Here is a 17,699-nt window from a genome sequence, read left to right as displayed (position 1 = left end):
CATCCATCGACACCTTTAGCAGCACACACAGAGGGAGCATCATGCAGACAGAAGATGTCAGTAACCAAGATGTGTCAATCCGGGGAGAAAATGTGTTAAAATTGCTGCTTTTCTGGGAAGTTGACATTCTGTAGAGTATCCTGACAACACTGGAGAAAACACTGGCTGCTAGGTTGCCCTTAGACACTGATGACTTTGACATTTCATAGTTTCTCTTATTCCCGTAACAGTCAAACAGTATCGAGCTTCATCGTATATTAACTATATTAATAATGTATGACTGAAAAATCTAAACTTTTTGTGATGGTATCTCACAGCTTTCTTTTGTTGTTTTTTTTTTAAGTGTCAAACTGTTTCGTTGAGTACAATTATCCTCAAGTTTTGTTTTATTCGGTACAGTCGGTGCTACAAAAAAAAAAGCTTTACCTGCAGCCTATTTGCTTAGATCAGAGGTTTTCAAACTGTCAGGTGTATCTCCCCGGGGGGGCATGAGGGAGTTGAAGGGGGGAGAGAAGTGAGGCAAAGATACCTAAGATGAAAGACACAGCTGCATGCCAATGTTCTACAAAACAACAGGGAGCTAGTTATTGTAGTTTGGCTGCTGATTTTACTGCTTATCGACACAGTCAGCGGTCGGAGATGCAGCAGTGGCTGTGACACGAAGCTTAAAACTCTTAGCACCCAATTGTTGCAATTTGCATCAAAAGTCTTTCTCAGAATCATACAAACTCAGTGAATATCTGAATACATATACATGATAAACATATTTTTAGATTCTGTGTGACTTACACATTCAGAGGATATTATTATCTCCGTCATGAATAAAAAACCATGAATCCTCTTAGAAACCAGAGAAAAAGATCTGCCCTGCGGCTCCAGAACTCGCCTGAGAATCATAAAGTTTTCTTCAGTATCAAAGTAATCCAGTGATCATTGTCTGTACATACTGGCTGGCTGAGAAGGCCTACTTCATAGCATGATTTTTTTTTTTATATAAGTGACTGATTTCCTTAAATATTTACTCCCGCTGTGATGATTGTGAGCGCCCTCAGATCCATTTGCATTCACTCAGGTATTAGTAATATTGCCAGACAGTCCTGTAACCAGTGGAGGTAAAGCAAGACTCTACCTACCTAGACTCAGGTCTGGGGTTGAGTCTCAGGTCCTCAGAATCTAGTGGACTCATGAAGACCACTTCAACAGAAGTAGCCCTGAAATACGGTATATTACACATGGTTTTCAGTACCTGGCAACAATGAGATGTTCAGTCATTTAACGCTTCAGGGTTTTGTGTCCAGCCCCTCGTTGCTGTCTCAGTTGCAGGGTAGGGTGACAGTATGTCTGAATGAGCTTCCTTTTGTTTGATGAATGCAGAAGGAGAAAGACACAGAGAGACAGAGAGAGAGAGAGAGAGAGAGAGAGAGAGGGAGGCAGAGAGAGCCAGGAATGAAACAGGGAGGTCAGGTTCATGTGTGAGCATTTTTCTCACCCATTACCTCCCCTGCGTCCCCTCCAGACAGCATTAGTAGAGGTCAAGGGTTGCCACAGTGCCTGTTGGCGGTATGTTAACCCCTTACCAGAGGTTTGTGACTGTGTGTGTGTGTGTGTGTGTGTGTGTGTGTGTGTGTGTGTGTACACACCCGTTGACCTCGCAGGAGAGCTGCCTTCTCTAAATGGAGTCTGAATATACGACCGGTTCTACTCCATCTGAGTGCTCCAGCTCAGCATCTCTGCACATTATATGTGTGTGTGAGTGTGTTTGCACGTGTGCTCAGCCCTCTGTGTGCACATCACTTGCATGTGAAGCCTCCGTCTTGTCCAGCCAATCTGTCAGCCAGCTCACTGGAATCAGTGAAAAAAAAAATAAAAAAGGTTGGAGGGGGTGTGGGGGGGGGATTGTAAACTCCCAAACACACCCATTCACATTCTGGCCCTCTCTCTGTGCTTTTGTTATGAGCTGTTTTCCTTCCCAGGCACGCAAACCGTGCCCACAGCTTGGCAAGAATACGACATACACTAACCCACTTACACACACTGATGCTCTCTACACACACACACACACACACACACACACACACACACACAGTGGTTCTCTCTCTCGGGCCATTTATTTGGCTGGTAATGTAGCCGAGGAGGGTTTGGTGGTGAAATCTACTGTTTGGAGACTTCATCATAGTGCTGGGTAGTGTTGTGGCTGCCTTCCTCTTTGTTCACATCATTATAAGCCTCTATTCAGATTCTCTCAACTGTGTAAAGATACTTCTAATTAATGAAAACTGATCTTATTTATGTAGTTTTGGCAGTGATCTTAGTAGCTTAGAATAAAAGGCGATTTAAAGAGCTAGCCTCACTCTGTCCAAAGTGAAAGTTGTTAACATGTTGTATCCTGTTTGTTTAACCCACGCATAACCAGAAATTATAAAAATTATAACTCAGTACTTCCGTGCAACATCTCCGGCTGTTGTGTAAGTTGCCGGATAAGGTCAGTGAGCTCAGGTTTTAATTCTGGTCTCTGTAAAGATGTGTGACAACATCCTGTGACAAAAAAAAAACACTCTGGAAAGTTTTGCGCCTAGTTGTTGTTCATCAAGAAGCGGTTCCAACATGAAACTCCCAACTGTACAAGTTCAACAAAAAAAAATGTTAGTTTTTAAGTAGAGCTGAGTAAAATTGTCCATTCACATAAAATTAATTACCAACAATCATATATGACACATTTTTTGGGTGAAAATGATGATGATTCATGGTTACAGCTTCTCAAATGTCAATATTTTATGTTTTTCTTCGTCTTTTATGAAAGCAGCCTGAATATATTTGCATTTTGAACTGTTGGTCAGAAAAAAGAAGACATTTGAGAACTTGTGATGGATATTTTATGGTGTTTTCTGACATTTTAAAGACCAAATAATCAATCAATTAATCAACAAATTTGAAGATTAACACATAATATAGTAATATAATAAAAATCATCTTCAGTTGCAGCCCTTCAGTGGACATATTATTCACTTATGACAGAGCTAACAGTTTCCCCCTGCTTCTAGTCTTTATGCTAAGCTAGGCTAACCTCATCCTGACTCCAGCTTACTTCACACACAGACATGAAAAGCTCAGAAATAGAGCGAGTAAGCACATTTCCCGAAACGTTGAACAATTCCTTTCATAAGGCTCATAAAAACATTATAAATTTCCAGTTGCTTATTTGCTGACTAGCATTTTAATAAAGAAAGAAAAAAAAACGAAAGAAAGAAATCAAAGTAGAAAATCTGGAGCCACTCAGCTGGTAATGTGTGAATAACCTGGCCCTTGTCCTAAACTGATATCTCACACACACACACACACACACACACACACACTTACACTCTGCCAAGGTCAGAACACCAAGGAGCGTGTGAAGGCATGTTTGTATGTGTGAGATTAGGATGACAAGTGTGTATGCATGTGAGTCTGATATATGAATATTACATGTGTGTGTGGTTATATTTATATATGGTATATGTATGCGTGTGTGTGTGTGTGTGTGTGTGAAGGGTTCATAGCTAAGTCATGTCCTGACGCTATCCCATTGGGAGGAAAGTGCCAGCTTAGCATCCAACGTAATCCCGCTGTACAGGGTCATCATCGGGGCAAACACACGCACACACACACACATACTTTTACATGTGTGAATATGTGTGGGGCATCATGGTTGTATAATGTGATTAAGGTCAAGCGAGTGCTCAGCTTTTAGCGTGTGTGTTTATTAGTATTTGGCATGTTTGTGGGTCTTTGTTCAGCTTGTGTTCCCTCAGCTGCACACAATTACATGGCTCAGTGTACCAGCTAATAACACACACTCACACACACTTCACACCATCCATCCCTTCTATTCTCTCTTTTTTTTTACTTTAGTTCCTTTTCATGAAAAGTCTGTGAAAGAGTTCCGGGCAGAGAAGCTTCGACGGCAGGGAGATGATTGATTACCGTGTACGAGACCACATATTAATCTTCCACCTACGACTGACGAACAACAACTCCCTGATGTAGGTCTGATCTACTGCACAATCAACTCGACAGAGCCATATTGAATTCAAGGGTGTCCCAGTTTCTCTTTCGCCAACCTGCCAAGGCGTCTTATCATATTACAGATTGAGAAACCTGTTTCAGACACACACCTACCCTGACGTCCCAGCAGCCACTCCGGGAATAACTTCTCCTGGTTAATGTGGTGCATCCACTCATTAGCAGGAGAAGTCCAGACCGTCTCCGGAGCGTCCACCACTTAGCTCGCCAAAGCCCTGGCGACATGCCAGAAAATGTCCGTAATTTGTAGCTCACTTGTTCTACAGATCCGGATAATCCACAGGACCACCCATCAGCTTTGGAGTCGTCCATCTCCTGAGTCGACTGCACACCCGCTGGCTGGTTTCGGGTGGTAACTCCGGTGATGTGACCTCATTAAATAAAGATTCATTTTTTCCCAGTTAACTCTATAAAGGATCCATGTTACCTCTTACCTAACCCTTAGAAATATACACTATATAAATATAACATACAAATATAGAGTCCAATGACCAGCAGACACTCAAAGGCGCCAGTAACCATCAAAACACAGAACACAAAACAAATCTGGTTTCACCCCAGTGCATTAGACAAGAATGTGCTCAAAGTCCAGTCCACAGTTCAAATGGAACAAAGGACTTCATGTCTCAGTTCATAAGGTAAATGAGTCAATTTCTCAACAGAAAAACTGCTCTTCGGGATCCCAACAAACCACAGAAGTAACTCAGCTTGAACTGAAATTAAACCGTTGGCCAACAAAAACAAAACTGAGTGAGCTCATTGCTTTTATTTATTACTGATTTTCACAGAAAAAAAAAAGAACACCCATAAAACTGATTTTAGATTTTATGTTTTTCCGGTTTTATGTTTTCCAGATTTCGGATCTTTGAAATCCGATCTCCACACGTAGCTTTTTCTCTGTCTTTCACCGTATCATGAGGTCAGGGGTCATAGTACAGCGTGAGATGAAGGTAATGGCCTTTGAAATGACTTCGTTAGCTGGATACAGAGAGACATGTGGCCCGGTCAGTCCCAACAGGAGGTTGAGAGGTGAGGGTCATCCACCCACCCACACACACACACACCCACACACACACACACCCACACACCCACACACACACACACACACACACACTCACACAAACACACACACACACACACACACAGAGAGTCAGGGCCAAAGGGTGATGAAATTGTGGAAGCTCCCCGATATGTAACAGAACCTTCTGATATTGTTCTTAATGAGGTCAATAACATCACTTCCTCCAAGCTACTCTCATCCAGTGTTAGCATGCAGATTTACAGACACAATATTACACGCACCAGTACCATTACACTCTGTATTTTTATGAGATTGGAACTCAGCTACATAAAGTCTTAACGCTGTAGTTTACTGCTTTCCTTCTTGTGTCAGTGCTGGTTCGTCCACTAGTTTTCAGCAGAATCAAGTAGTGAACACAACACTGACATTACACAAGCTGATATGTTGAACTTGTTAGCAAACAGCTGCTTATTTCCACATCCAGCAGTTACGTAGCAACATTATCATTCATTTAGAGTCGTGTTTCTGTCCACCTGGTGAATATAAGTCCAATATTCACTCTCTTTTAGCTCTGTTTTTGGTCTCCACCACCTCCTGAGGGAAATATCTGGCTCTTTAGCCGCTAAATGCTCCACTATGTTCAACAGCTAGTCTTCAGCTAACTGTCTGTTTGCTGTTTGGTGCTGAGCAGGTAGTGTACAGTGGCTTTTTACAGCTTTTTCTCTGACGACAACTGCCTGCTGCAGCCCAAACTGACACTATGAGAGCCCTGAGAGTGAACCAAAACAGTAAAATTGCAGCGGGACAGATAAACAATGAGCTGAAACTCACTATAAAGCTCCGTAAAGTCGAGTCAAAGTCTGTCATGAAGGACTGTCATACATTATTATGAAAAATATTGATTATAACCACTATAAATTCATCTTTAAATACAAATTTTTTGAATCCAACAATTCAGGATTCCCTCCGCGTGGAATGTCATCGTGCTTTAACTCACTTGGTTTTGTTAATTAGCATCGTTAGCTTAATTTGGATAAGTGTTTCCTCCTGACTCTCTGTGGATCTAGAAATACACTTAGCTAATAAAGGCAAGGCTACTGAAGCTAGCAGGCAGGCTAACCAGGTAGCAAAGGCTGTGATTCTTCACATTAAGGGACTACATGTGTCAGGGACGTCACTTACGACGTCTCAAAGCAAAAATACATGATTCTTCTTCAGCCTAGCATATTTAGCTCATTGCTAAACCCATGAGTCAAGTGTTTCTTAACATAGCCAAGAAGTTTAACCAGGGTAACACAAGTGCCGCATTTAAAAGGTTAACATTCGGCCGTGTTGTCCTTTTTTCCTCACGACACAGCGCCATCCCTCAGCCTCGCACAGCCTTATCCCTCAGCTCAGTCTCTATTAGAAGATTATCTTATAATGCCCATCATCCCGCACACGGCTCTCTGGTTGAGTTGTTTTATGATGTATTCTGGGAAGAAGCTCTCTCTCCCCTGGTTAATGTCCAAATTCTGTTGTAATGTGCTCATGTAAAGCTTGAATTAACATCAAACAGCCCCTGGCTCGCATGTATATCCCTTTATATGTAATTTTAAGGATCATAAGGTCGCAGAATCTACACTTCCTGTCGTGTACTTCCCTTCTCTCCCTCCATCCTTAACTCTCTCCATCTCTCTTCTTCCGCTGTCTTCTAACTGCATGTCGTGTTGTAGATCTTCCAAAACAGTATCTGAAGCACTTTAGATCATATTTATAGATTCAGGTAACTCTTCATGTTAGTCCTTGAAAGTTTCTTGCGTCCTGCACAAGGGTGGTTGGTGGTAAAAAGCTTAAATTAGTCAGATTCATAGCAACCTGCATTTGTTTCAAGCCCATTTTCAAATATTTGAACTCTCTTAATACAACATTAAAAATGTCACATTGGTTCATTGACTTTTATGTGGTATCGTATCATCGTTATGTCATCATATTGTGTTGTCATTTGCACAATATTAATTATGAGACAAGATATTAAAGTCATAAATAACAGGATAAAACAAAAGGAAATGTGTGCAGGTAGAAGCCAAGAAGCCAAAAGGATCATATTTCAACATTCATGCATCATATATGTGCAAACCATCAACGATATTGTTCAAACACATTGCATATATTTCAAAAACCTCTGGGAATAAGTTTACAAAAATGACTGAATCCCAGATTTTAGACTCCTGTTAGAAATTCTAACTTTTAAGCGTTTTCAGTTCTTGAACATGTGGGCCGAAGCTGATGACTATAAATATAAATAAATAATCATTGAAGACAAAAGACAGAGTGTTGAAATAAAAAAAAATGAATAAACTGAACAACCTGAAATTGATTTAATATTTCTGGGGGAACTTGTTATATTAAGTTACAGAAATAAACTACTGACATGTTTTACACGTTTGAAGACTTTTGTCTGATGATGATCTGCACGTTGAATGCATTAGACATCAATTTGATTACTCCGAATGTAATTTTGTATCCTGATTGATGTCAATATTGGAAATCCATTAATATTAATATTATGTCACTTTATGATTTTCCCTGGAAACAAGTAGAAAACATTCAGTCATTGGTTTGGTTATTTGCTGGTGAAAACCATAGACTCAAACAAAGAAGAGCTGAATCTCACTCAGTTGTCCCTCCTGGCTCCCCTTACAGTCAAAATAACAGCGAAGATAACAAATACAGGGATTTATCCATCTAGTATTGAGCTTAACTTTAGTGATTCATAACATATCAGGTCTGGAATTAATCTGCAGATGCTCCCGATTCAAGATGAGACCAAACTTTTCTATGTATGTCAGTTTTTGAGCCATGAGAAAGACCAAAATGTGGCCTGCAAATGACTGGTTAAGCCTTGTTTTTAGCCTGGCCGATTGCCGGAAATGCCTTTTTCCTGTGTCGTAACCATAGACTGTGTATAAATATGGACGACGCGTCGCCACTTCCTACCGCTATATGCTAAAGTGAAGCCAAAGTATCTCCTTTCCGGTAGCTGCCATCTTGCTTGTGTGACATCATTTGGAGCCAGAGTCTGTGCTGTAGAGTCACTACCTGACGGAGGTTTGAGAGCGGCTGTCACTGCTAATTAAAAACAAACTTACAAGAAAAACTTGAACACAAACATCAGCATGATAAGAACTACCTGAAATGACAGAAAGTTTAGTTTCCATCCACTAACATGGAGGGGGCGGGGCTTATGACCTATACTGCAGTCGGCCACCAGGGGGCAATCCAGATGTTTTGGCTTCACTTCCTGGGAGCTGTCATGACGTCCATCTTTATATACAGTCTATGGTGAAAACACATATAGACGTCTATTAAACGGTTAAAACTTTTTTCAAGCTTCAACAGCCTTTTAATTATATTTTTTAATGTTTAGTTTGGATCTTCTTCAAACTGCAACAGTCATTAAAATGCTTTTGAAACAACAGTCAGTTAACTTAAAGGTCTAAAAATCTTTTACTTTTCAACATAATTCAGCACATTTATATCATACATACACGTGAAAACAGTAGTATTAACAGCACTTTTACCGCTGTTGGTTTCCCTTCCTGTTCCTCCTACAGTCTACACATGACTGACTGACCGCGCTGCTCTTCCCTCTTCTGTTACTTATAAATTAAACAGAATCAAGTTTGCATCCACTTTTCTGTTCAATACCGACATTTCAGAGAGCTCGTCTCGGGATGCGTCCTCATTAAAACGGAGTGCTGCTCGTATTGCATCACGTCTGAACCCTACAGACTTCTTGGTATCGTGTTGCTTAGTTAAAGGATGAGACAATCTACTACTGAGTGGAGAATCTGATACAGTCAGAGAATCATAATAATATGGAAATGCTGCTAAAACTTCCAAGAAATGAGCAGTAATTATATCACTCGGCAGTTTATAGTAAATGATTTATTTTGCTCTCATGCAGGCCGTCAGTAATGTATTGAACTTATGACCCAAAGTTATAATGATGCACATAACTAGGTGATAAAATGAAAATGAAACATCTGATTCACCCATGTAGCAATTAAAAAAAGCTTGTTTTTGCGGGACGGCGATGCGAGATGCACGCTCACACGCCGTCCGTGCGTGTGATCGACTGTCCGGCTCTGCCCCGAGAGCACACGTGTAGTTTCCACCAGCTGTGTGAGAGACATTTGCCGCGCTGAAGGGCAAATGTGATGTAAAGAATATGAGGCAGGGATGGATGGGTGAGCTGAAACGACGCAGCGTGAATACCAATGTGCCGCTTCCTGTCTATGTCTCCGTCTGCCATCACCTCTCTCTCTCTCTCTCTCTCTCTTTCTTTCCGTCTCTTTGTTCAGCCCCTTTTTCTTTTCTTTTCTCCTCTGACATCACCTGAAGGGGCCAGAGGCAGTCAGAGCATCGTGTTTGTGTGCCGCTCAGAGAGTCAAAGTCTGACAGAGATTTTATTTTTAGTTTCTGTTTTAGTGCCAGTCAACCCTACAAAGGATACTCAAAAAAAAAATGATTCAAGACCCCTGTAATAACACCGACCTAACGATGAGATCGGCCTCCGAAACACGAGCAACCGAGAGACACGTACAAAAACAAACACCTGCAAAAAAATGGCCATGTATTGTACATAACAAGTCCTAAACAACCAGAACGACACATGGTAGCGTTTTCTAATCTGTCGTCCCTATCAGCAGTAATCTGCAGGACAACATTTGTCTGTGCTTTAAAAAAAACCATCACTGTTGAGCAATAATGATGTTTTATGATGTGACAACGCTGTGGTTAAAGTCTGTTTCGGTTTAGGCACAAAAAAACCACTCGGTTAGGTTGAAGGAAATATCATGGCTCGGGATAAAATGACCACTTGAAACGTTTATACTTCCTCAAACTTCCTCCTGCAACCTTTGTCGTCGTGGCAACAGTAAACACCGCAACATTAAGGTTAAAGAAACATGTGGCGTTGGGTTAAAGTTACTACTTCCTTAAAGTTAAGCCACCTTCGCTGTCATGCCTGCAATAATAACCACATGGTTACGGTTTGGGGACGATCGTAGTTACATTTTTTTTTTAAAAACTGTCCCGACTCGCGGTCGGAAACAGGAAACGAACGGCGGTTTCCTGCAGCAAAGTCCACCGTCGGGTTAAAGCCTCCATCCAGCTCTCCTCCACATATATATACGTCATCTGAACTGAACTGCACCTCTGCTCCAGGTCCACAACAAAAACATGCTCAGTTTAACACTTATGCATATGTTTGCCATTTAAAATAAAAAACATTTAAAACCAGCCATGTATTATCAACATATACACTGAAAACATTGGTCCTACTTCTTACTCAGGTGCCCATAACAGCAAGACCGCCGTCTTTAGAAACATTTAAATGAGCCAAAGTATGTTTTTGTGACAAGACATCAATTGTGGCTTCACTGGAATAAACAGGGAACCATCTTTAATCATCCATGGTGTCAACAGGTTGGACTTTCTTTGGTTTTATGGCAGGAAAATAATGTCTTAACACAGCATTTGATGGCTTGTAGACAGAGACAGAGATTTAGTTTTATTCTAACATGTGCAAACCACGGAAACACTGGAAATTTTAGAAAAAGATGTTGTATTGATAAAAACAGACGTATGTGTGTGTTTCATGACGTCCATTTGTTGGTCTGTTTCTGCAAATATCAGTGCAGGACGTTACCTGCACACCTCTTAATTGTTCCTAAATCTTTAATTCTTCACGTTGTCATTTCATATTTTGTCCGTCTGTCTGTTTTTTTTTTATCCTCCTGACAGCTTGAACGATGCTGCTTCTGTCTTCCTCCACCTTCCACTGGGGATCTGTTGTTTTCCAGCACAAAATAATTCTGTTTTTAAAATCAGACCTACTGTTTTCTCCTCCTGACTCAGCCCGATGTGAATTACTAATGAGTCGGTTTTCTTTACCTCTGGGCAGCTCTGGGAACAGCTGGCCACAGAGTGGGCTGATCAGTATGCACAAAACACTTCATCCTGCCTTTTTATTTGTTGAATTTTACTTCTAAATTGGCCGGTTCGGTGCAGCTCTCAGCCTTGGAAAGCTTTGTGAATTCAGCCTCGGGGGTTTCACGACTCCAGATGATGTGAATTAGGGCCTCTGTTAGCTAACCTGGGTGACGAATTGTTTATGCTAAGTTTAGGAATAAACTGTTGGAGGAGCATCGAGGGACAAGTAGACGTTTGTAAGGTCTTCTTTTTATTTTCTCTCCCTTCATATTCATCCCCTGAGCATCCTCTACGGCCCGCTGCAGAAACTCATCCCTGTTAAAATAAATCTGTTTACATCATCTGTTATCAATGCATATGATTATTTTAGCTGACATATTTCACAGCTGAATGAATTGTTTGGATGCCTGAGGGCACAGCAACCGTATAAAGATGTTATAGTGAATGTGTTAGCAACCAGTGGCCTATTTACACATCTAGCAGACATGGAGCAACATTGAAGGCATCATGTCAACATGTTTCTGGGCACCTGATGAGTCTTTTTTTCAATATTCACTCTTGTTTTAGCTCTGGTTTGGTCTCCACCAACTCCTGAGAAAAATATCTTGCTCTTTGGCAGCTAAATGTTGTAACTTTGTCTGTTTCCTGTTTTGTGCGGTGGCAGGTTGGTGGCCAATTGGGCAAAGGGTTAAAGCTTTTGCTAACAAGGATTATTACAGATTTGTTAAAGAGTTTCCACAGAATCGACTGAGGCGTCTCCTCCTTCTCCATAATCTTGTGGCCTGTCTTGAAGAGGAGTCCGGTGTCAAAATCTATTTTTAATAACCTTATTATTTCAGTTTACAGTGAGCTCACAGGGGCAGTATTCCTAGACAAAGTTGTATTTAATCAAATTACTACAGACTAGTTCACAAACAGAACTCCTGGGGCAAAGAGTATAGTAGGGATGTGCAGAGAGCCCAGTATTTGTATTTGTATCTGTATTTGTTGAGGCAGCAAAATTATTTGTATTTGTATTTGTTTTGCCTATATGCCTATTTTTTACAACCTAATTTTGTGGAAAGGAGAAGGGGAACAACAGGTTATGGAGAGTCTCTTGTAACCGACCTGCAAACTGGTATTTTACATGTTTTTTTTTCTTCCCAAAAAACAAATAATTTTTAAAATATTTGTGTGAAACAAATATTCATATAAAACCCACTATTTGTGCTTTGCTGAATAATGTATTTGTATTCGGGCACACCCCTAGAGCGTAGGAGTACTGGTTGATTTCCTCGCTTGATCCGGATATTGTCCCGCTCCACCGTCATGAAGGTTGTTCTGATGTGCTTATTTCTGCTCTGAGGAGCGAGCGGAGGTCCCCGAGGACGGCTTGAGAGTTGATACGCAGGGACCAGACTTCTTGGAAGTCTTTTAGCGGGCAGACACACCGCTTTATTGGAAATCTTTAATTGATTGGACGCGGCAGCTGATCGGACCGCTCTGATACCTCATTGCAGCATCGCCACGGTTTTATACCAGATTGGACAAAGAAATAACTGATTCGACTCGAGTGTATTTCTCTGAAATTTTGTGTTTATTTCACCATAAAAAAAAACAAAGGTTGTTTGAACCATGAATAACTTTTTTTCTTTTCATGATCTGTTATTTCTCCCTTTAACCTATCGTGGATAAAATTCTAGTCGGGGGAGGAGGAGAGTCTGTTGTCTTTCAGCAAGAAACACTTTAATTGTTTATCGTAATTTCAGTTCAGTCACATGAAGCTGAAGAGACGGAAATTATCATTCAGTTACATAATTTCCACTTGGGTAACTTTTGCACTACTAAATCATTTCTACAATTTATAAAACACTCTAATTATAACCTGGGTTAGTAAATAATGAACAATCTATCAATAAATGCAGACATAAATAAATAGAAACATGTATTCTGAAGGGACACAACAGCAGATCTTTACCACAGGGCACCTGAATAACAGCTGCATGCTGCTGCTGCACAGTATATAGATATCTATGTGCATAAACAGTAACATTGCTGACATATTTATGCCTTTAGATGATGTATTTTGAGCAGCTACGATGAATCTGAACAAACATTTTAAACATTGTTTGCTTGTCATCTTGCAAACAGACCTGACAAAGTATGAAATTAGACTTTTTTACAAATCAGCATCATGATGTAGTTATTTCAGCATCTGTTTCATCCATTTATTGCAATTAAAATCACAGCAAACGTTTATTTTTGGGTTCATACAGGCTGAGCTTCAGTGACATCACCACGCTGGTTGAGGAAACACAAATGATCCCGCGGTCAAACTCGGCCGAGTAACACGAGGTGATTGATGTGTTTGCTGCACCGCTATGTTTCCTCTGGTAGCCATGTTTCTGCAGGCTCCACAGTCGCCAGGGTAGCCGGCACACCTGGCAGAAGGGGGGGGGGGCAGAGGGTGAGGGGGGCAGGACAGGCAGTCAAACCGGGGATGAGAAGGCAGCTGTGGTGCTTGATCCTTGTGGCGTGTCAGATACATTTTATTAAGACCCCAGGGAACTGTGTTAACTTGTGGCAAAGGGGTATAAAAACGGCTCCTTTAACATTATAATTTCTCACATTTTTAGACTCTACAGAGATTAAAAGTCTTTTTTTTTTTTTGAATTTGCAGCCTGCAGCGTCTGACCTGCTGTGTTTCATGTGTTTTACGGGCTCGACGAGTTATGGCAACACACTTTAACAGCTAATCTGTAGCGAGCTGCCCTGCTAGCCTGCAGTGCTCTGCTTGCTCAACCACACGGAAAGTTTTAGAGCCCCATTATGATGCTCTATCAAGCTCCTCATATTGCTTGAAGGTCAAGGGCACTTTATATGAAAGATGTGAAATCTGCCTGATATTATAAGAGCTGAGATGGATAAAAGAGAGAGAGAGAGAAAGAGAGAGAGAGAGAGTCATTTCCTTCCTCAGGTTCCTATAAAGAGACGATCTCACCTTTCCTTTCATGCTGGGAGGTTTATGGGCAGCCGGGGAGCTGTAATTGGTGGCTGACAGGCTGCGCTTTCAGGCAGCGGAACCACAGGTGACGGTAATCTGCTGGGTTTCATGGCACACATACATGTGGCTGCAAATGTAATGTCGCTCCACACACACACTCACACACACACAATCAAGCCACATGTGCTGTTGTTTGTGGTGCCTTCAAGGGATCAAGAATAATGAGTTTTGTATTCTCGATAGAATAATAAAAACCTCTTTCTTTTGTCTCTGCTTCACACAAAGCGACATTTATTATATTTTAAGGCTCTGGAAAGTTGAATTTGCTAAGTTAATATTTGCAAGACATTGTTTTTTCTTCTACTTTTTAAAAAAAAAAAAAAAAAAAACATTCCCACTTCATCACAAGGCCTCCTACATTTTTGTAGCAACATGAAGAATGATTGAATCACACTGATCATCATCTGCTTATGTAACTGACCCTGGAAAGGTGCAGTATGTTGGCGCACATCCCTCCCTTACACAGGTGATGTAATTCAGGTTATCTTCATAGCATATGAGGTTAAACCATAGACTGTATATAAAGATGGACGTAGCGAGGTGTGACGTGCACTGGAGCCAGTTTGAAGCACGGAGTTGCTGCTTATGGTCATTTAGAGCCAAAACAAGCTAACACTAGCTTACTGGGAGCACCGAGTGCTGCACACTCAGGCTAACGTTAGCTACTTTAGCTAAATTGTGCTAAGAGGGCAGGTATTGTAATCAAGCAACTGAGTGAAATATTGCGACAGTAGTCCAACAGTGAGTCTCGGAGATGGAGAAAACAGCAGGTGAATTTTTAGAGATAAACTTTTTGAAGTGACACGTTATGGTACCTCCACACTGACCTCAGCCTCAAGCTGTGGTAGTTACCGCTTGGATAAAACAGATCCTACAAATACTGCAAACATTCACAACAATGTGAAGCCATTTATGACAAAAGTTGAAAAAGTAGAAGAAAATAAAAAAGGCTAAAGCTGGATGATGATTAAATTGATCAATTATTAACTCTCTACAGAGTTATATGATGATGACAGTTTATTGTATCAAACTTCAATTTTGCTGTTTCATATGTGATTTTGGGAACATTTGTTATATCTTATATCCAGTAAATTTCAAATTGTGATAATGATTTCAGTCACTTTCACAGCTGTAATCACAGCCATTAAAAGACAATTCTAGTTTATTACAACTCGGGTCTTATTTTCATAGTTTTCTTCAGCATTTCTATCAGTAATAATAATATTCGACTCGCCAGTTTAACTGCTGAGATCTGGGAACACGTTGACATCGCTAGAGAGAGGTCAGAGGTGAGAAGTCAGATGATTTCAACAGGTTTTAAACAAATCAACAACCAAATTAGCCTTTAAAAGAGGAAGGCAGTCACAGGCTACATTAGTGAGTCTGTACACAGCCTATTAGGCACATTATCATGTGACATGTTTTCTCTCCTGAACTGTGCTGCAGAAGATTTAAAACTAGTTTAATATTTCCATGTATCTGGATGTTTGTGACACCTCGAGGTGCTCCCGGCAGGGTTGATGGACAGATGAGATGCAGGAAATGCTCGCTGAAATGTGACGAGATGCATATAACGTGTCATTAATCATCATTCATCAGGTTATAACGCCAGTGAGCTGCTGTGAATGAGCGAGATAACGTGCGTGTGTGAGAGAGAGAGAGAATGATAATATGATGCAGTGTGTGATTCAGTGTTATTTTCTGATATTTGTGTGAATATGTTTTTGACTACAGAGAAAGAAAATAAGATTTCTTTTGATAATTGTCTCCATGTTTCTCTCACATCCTCTAACAGGATGAAAAACAGCAACTTTCTGACGCTTGGAAACATCAAATCTTTTCAAAAATCTGAATTTTTTTTTTTAGAGTGAAAATGTGTGTAGTCGGTGAAACAAGGAGCCTCACCTGTGTGTCAGTGTTTGTGTCCAGCAGGCTGCTCTGACCTCATCTCTGGCGTGGGCTCAGACCCTGCAGCTAACAGCAGATGTCCTCTCCTTCTCCTCTTTCGCCTCCCCTCGTTTCTACTATTTGCATCTCCATCCATCTCTGCTTTTACTGCCTTATTTCTGCTTTTTCTTGTCTGTTGTTCTGACTCCGTCTTCTCTACGTCCCTCAACCTCTCGATCCAACTTTACTTCATCCATTCTTCTATCTGTGCCCGTCCTCTGACATCGTTATGCTCAAGGTTTGGTTGGGTTTAGGGAAGTAAAACTCCTTTTAGGTTCAGAAATAATCGATCATGGTTGAAAGAAACCAACAGATTCCAAAAGGAGTGAAAAGGTGAAAAGGTAAAAGGTGAGAGCATTTCAACTTGGGTGAAAAGTTCATGCATATCCCACAGTTTTAGTCCAATTCATGAACATGTGGAGATATCATAAAAGGAGAGACTCTTGCTAAATCAACTTAAACTTGACCTTTATTGTCCCTGAAAGGAAATTTGTCTTGCATTCTGGGAAAACTAACTCAATTGGCAGACAGTTCTACAAAACCCCTGATTACATCCGATGCCAAGTGTTTAAAAATTCTTGATTTCTACAATATCTGATCACAGCAACTTTGGTATGATTGAGGTTATGGAAGTGTGGTTCTGGCAAATAAACTATGATTTAAATATGATTGGAGGAAGGCAACTAAATACTTGGTTAAGGTTAGGACAAGATTGTGGTTACAGTTAATAATACTGGACACACAAACTTCCTGCGCTGGCATCGAGGTAAATCATGAGGTGCAGAATCATCCAATATGGTGGAACACAGATTGCACACATACCTGAACAAAACACACAATAAAATACATAAAACATATGATATAAATATTAAAAACAGATGCTAAAACCTCCCACAGATCATGTAAGGTACAGTGTATACCTACATGCTGGCAAGATAAAACCATACAGCCATCACTCTGCACATGGTTGGTGCATAAGCAAACATGCAGAGGAAATTTATACCATATTCAATCTGAATGCACCTTTAGGAGGTTTTGTGGCGCCATAATAAACCCTATGCTTCCTCTTTTGAAGCAGGAAGACTTTACTTGTCAGGAAAATGTAAATAAAGGTCATTTTAATTGTCAAAAGCTGTTATTTTATTCATGAGGCCCCTTAAGACAATAAAACAATGACAAACTGATCATATTTTCCGCTGCCACAGATGTCGGCACGTGTATCGCTCCTTCAGCGGCTCCCAACCAATCAGAACCCTCACTTGGCCCTCAGTCAACAATCTCATTGTTCTGCCACTTGTTATCAAGCGGCTGAGAGCGGCTGATCTGTCCCGAGCCCAGCGCTGCATTCAAAGACCTCTGATTAAATTAGCTCGCCAACGAGCTCACTGTGCACACTTTAATTCCCAACTTTCTGACTAATCTCATTAGCTTTATTCTGGCTCGACCCACTCGCTTGACCTAAAGGGATTCCACACACACACACACACACGCGTGACTCATGCACAGACACACATCTGCGAAGGAATAAATACACACACACACACACACACACAAATCGACAAACAGTGGGCTAAAGCAGTTTTTCATTCAATTAGTCAAAAAGTGGGAAAGGTTCCTGCTGTGGATCGAATAGAAAGAGTGGATTGTGTG

At 40.8% G+C, this 17,699-nt stretch overlaps 1 protein-coding gene and 1 long non-coding RNA gene across 2 annotated transcripts in view; one reads left to right on the top strand and one right to left on the bottom strand.

Annotated features, from left to right (window-relative positions):
- pik3r3b (phosphoinositide-3-kinase, regulatory subunit 3b (gamma)) overlaps window positions 1-17,699 on the top strand; it is a 265,999-nt gene that overhangs the window by 141,381 nt on the left and 106,919 nt on the right. The gene's annotated exons all lie outside the window — the stretch shown is intronic.
- Window positions 13,396-16,073, bottom strand: LOC121900780. The gene is made up of 3 exons (XR_006097080.1): window positions 16,008-16,073; window positions 14,040-14,169; window positions 13,396-13,479 (listed from the first exon to the last, which is right to left on the bottom strand). It is a non-coding gene; the product is annotated as an uncharacterized LOC121900780 (long non-coding RNA).

This window comes from Thunnus maccoyii, chromosome 7, assembly GCF_910596095.1.
Source record: "Thunnus maccoyii chromosome 7, fThuMac1.1, whole genome shotgun sequence".
NCBI lineage: Eukaryota > Metazoa > Chordata > Actinopteri > Scombriformes > Scombridae > Thunnus > Thunnus maccoyii.
The sequence above is the reverse complement of the archived record's forward strand: the minus strand, read 5'-3'. Positions and strand labels throughout refer to the sequence as shown.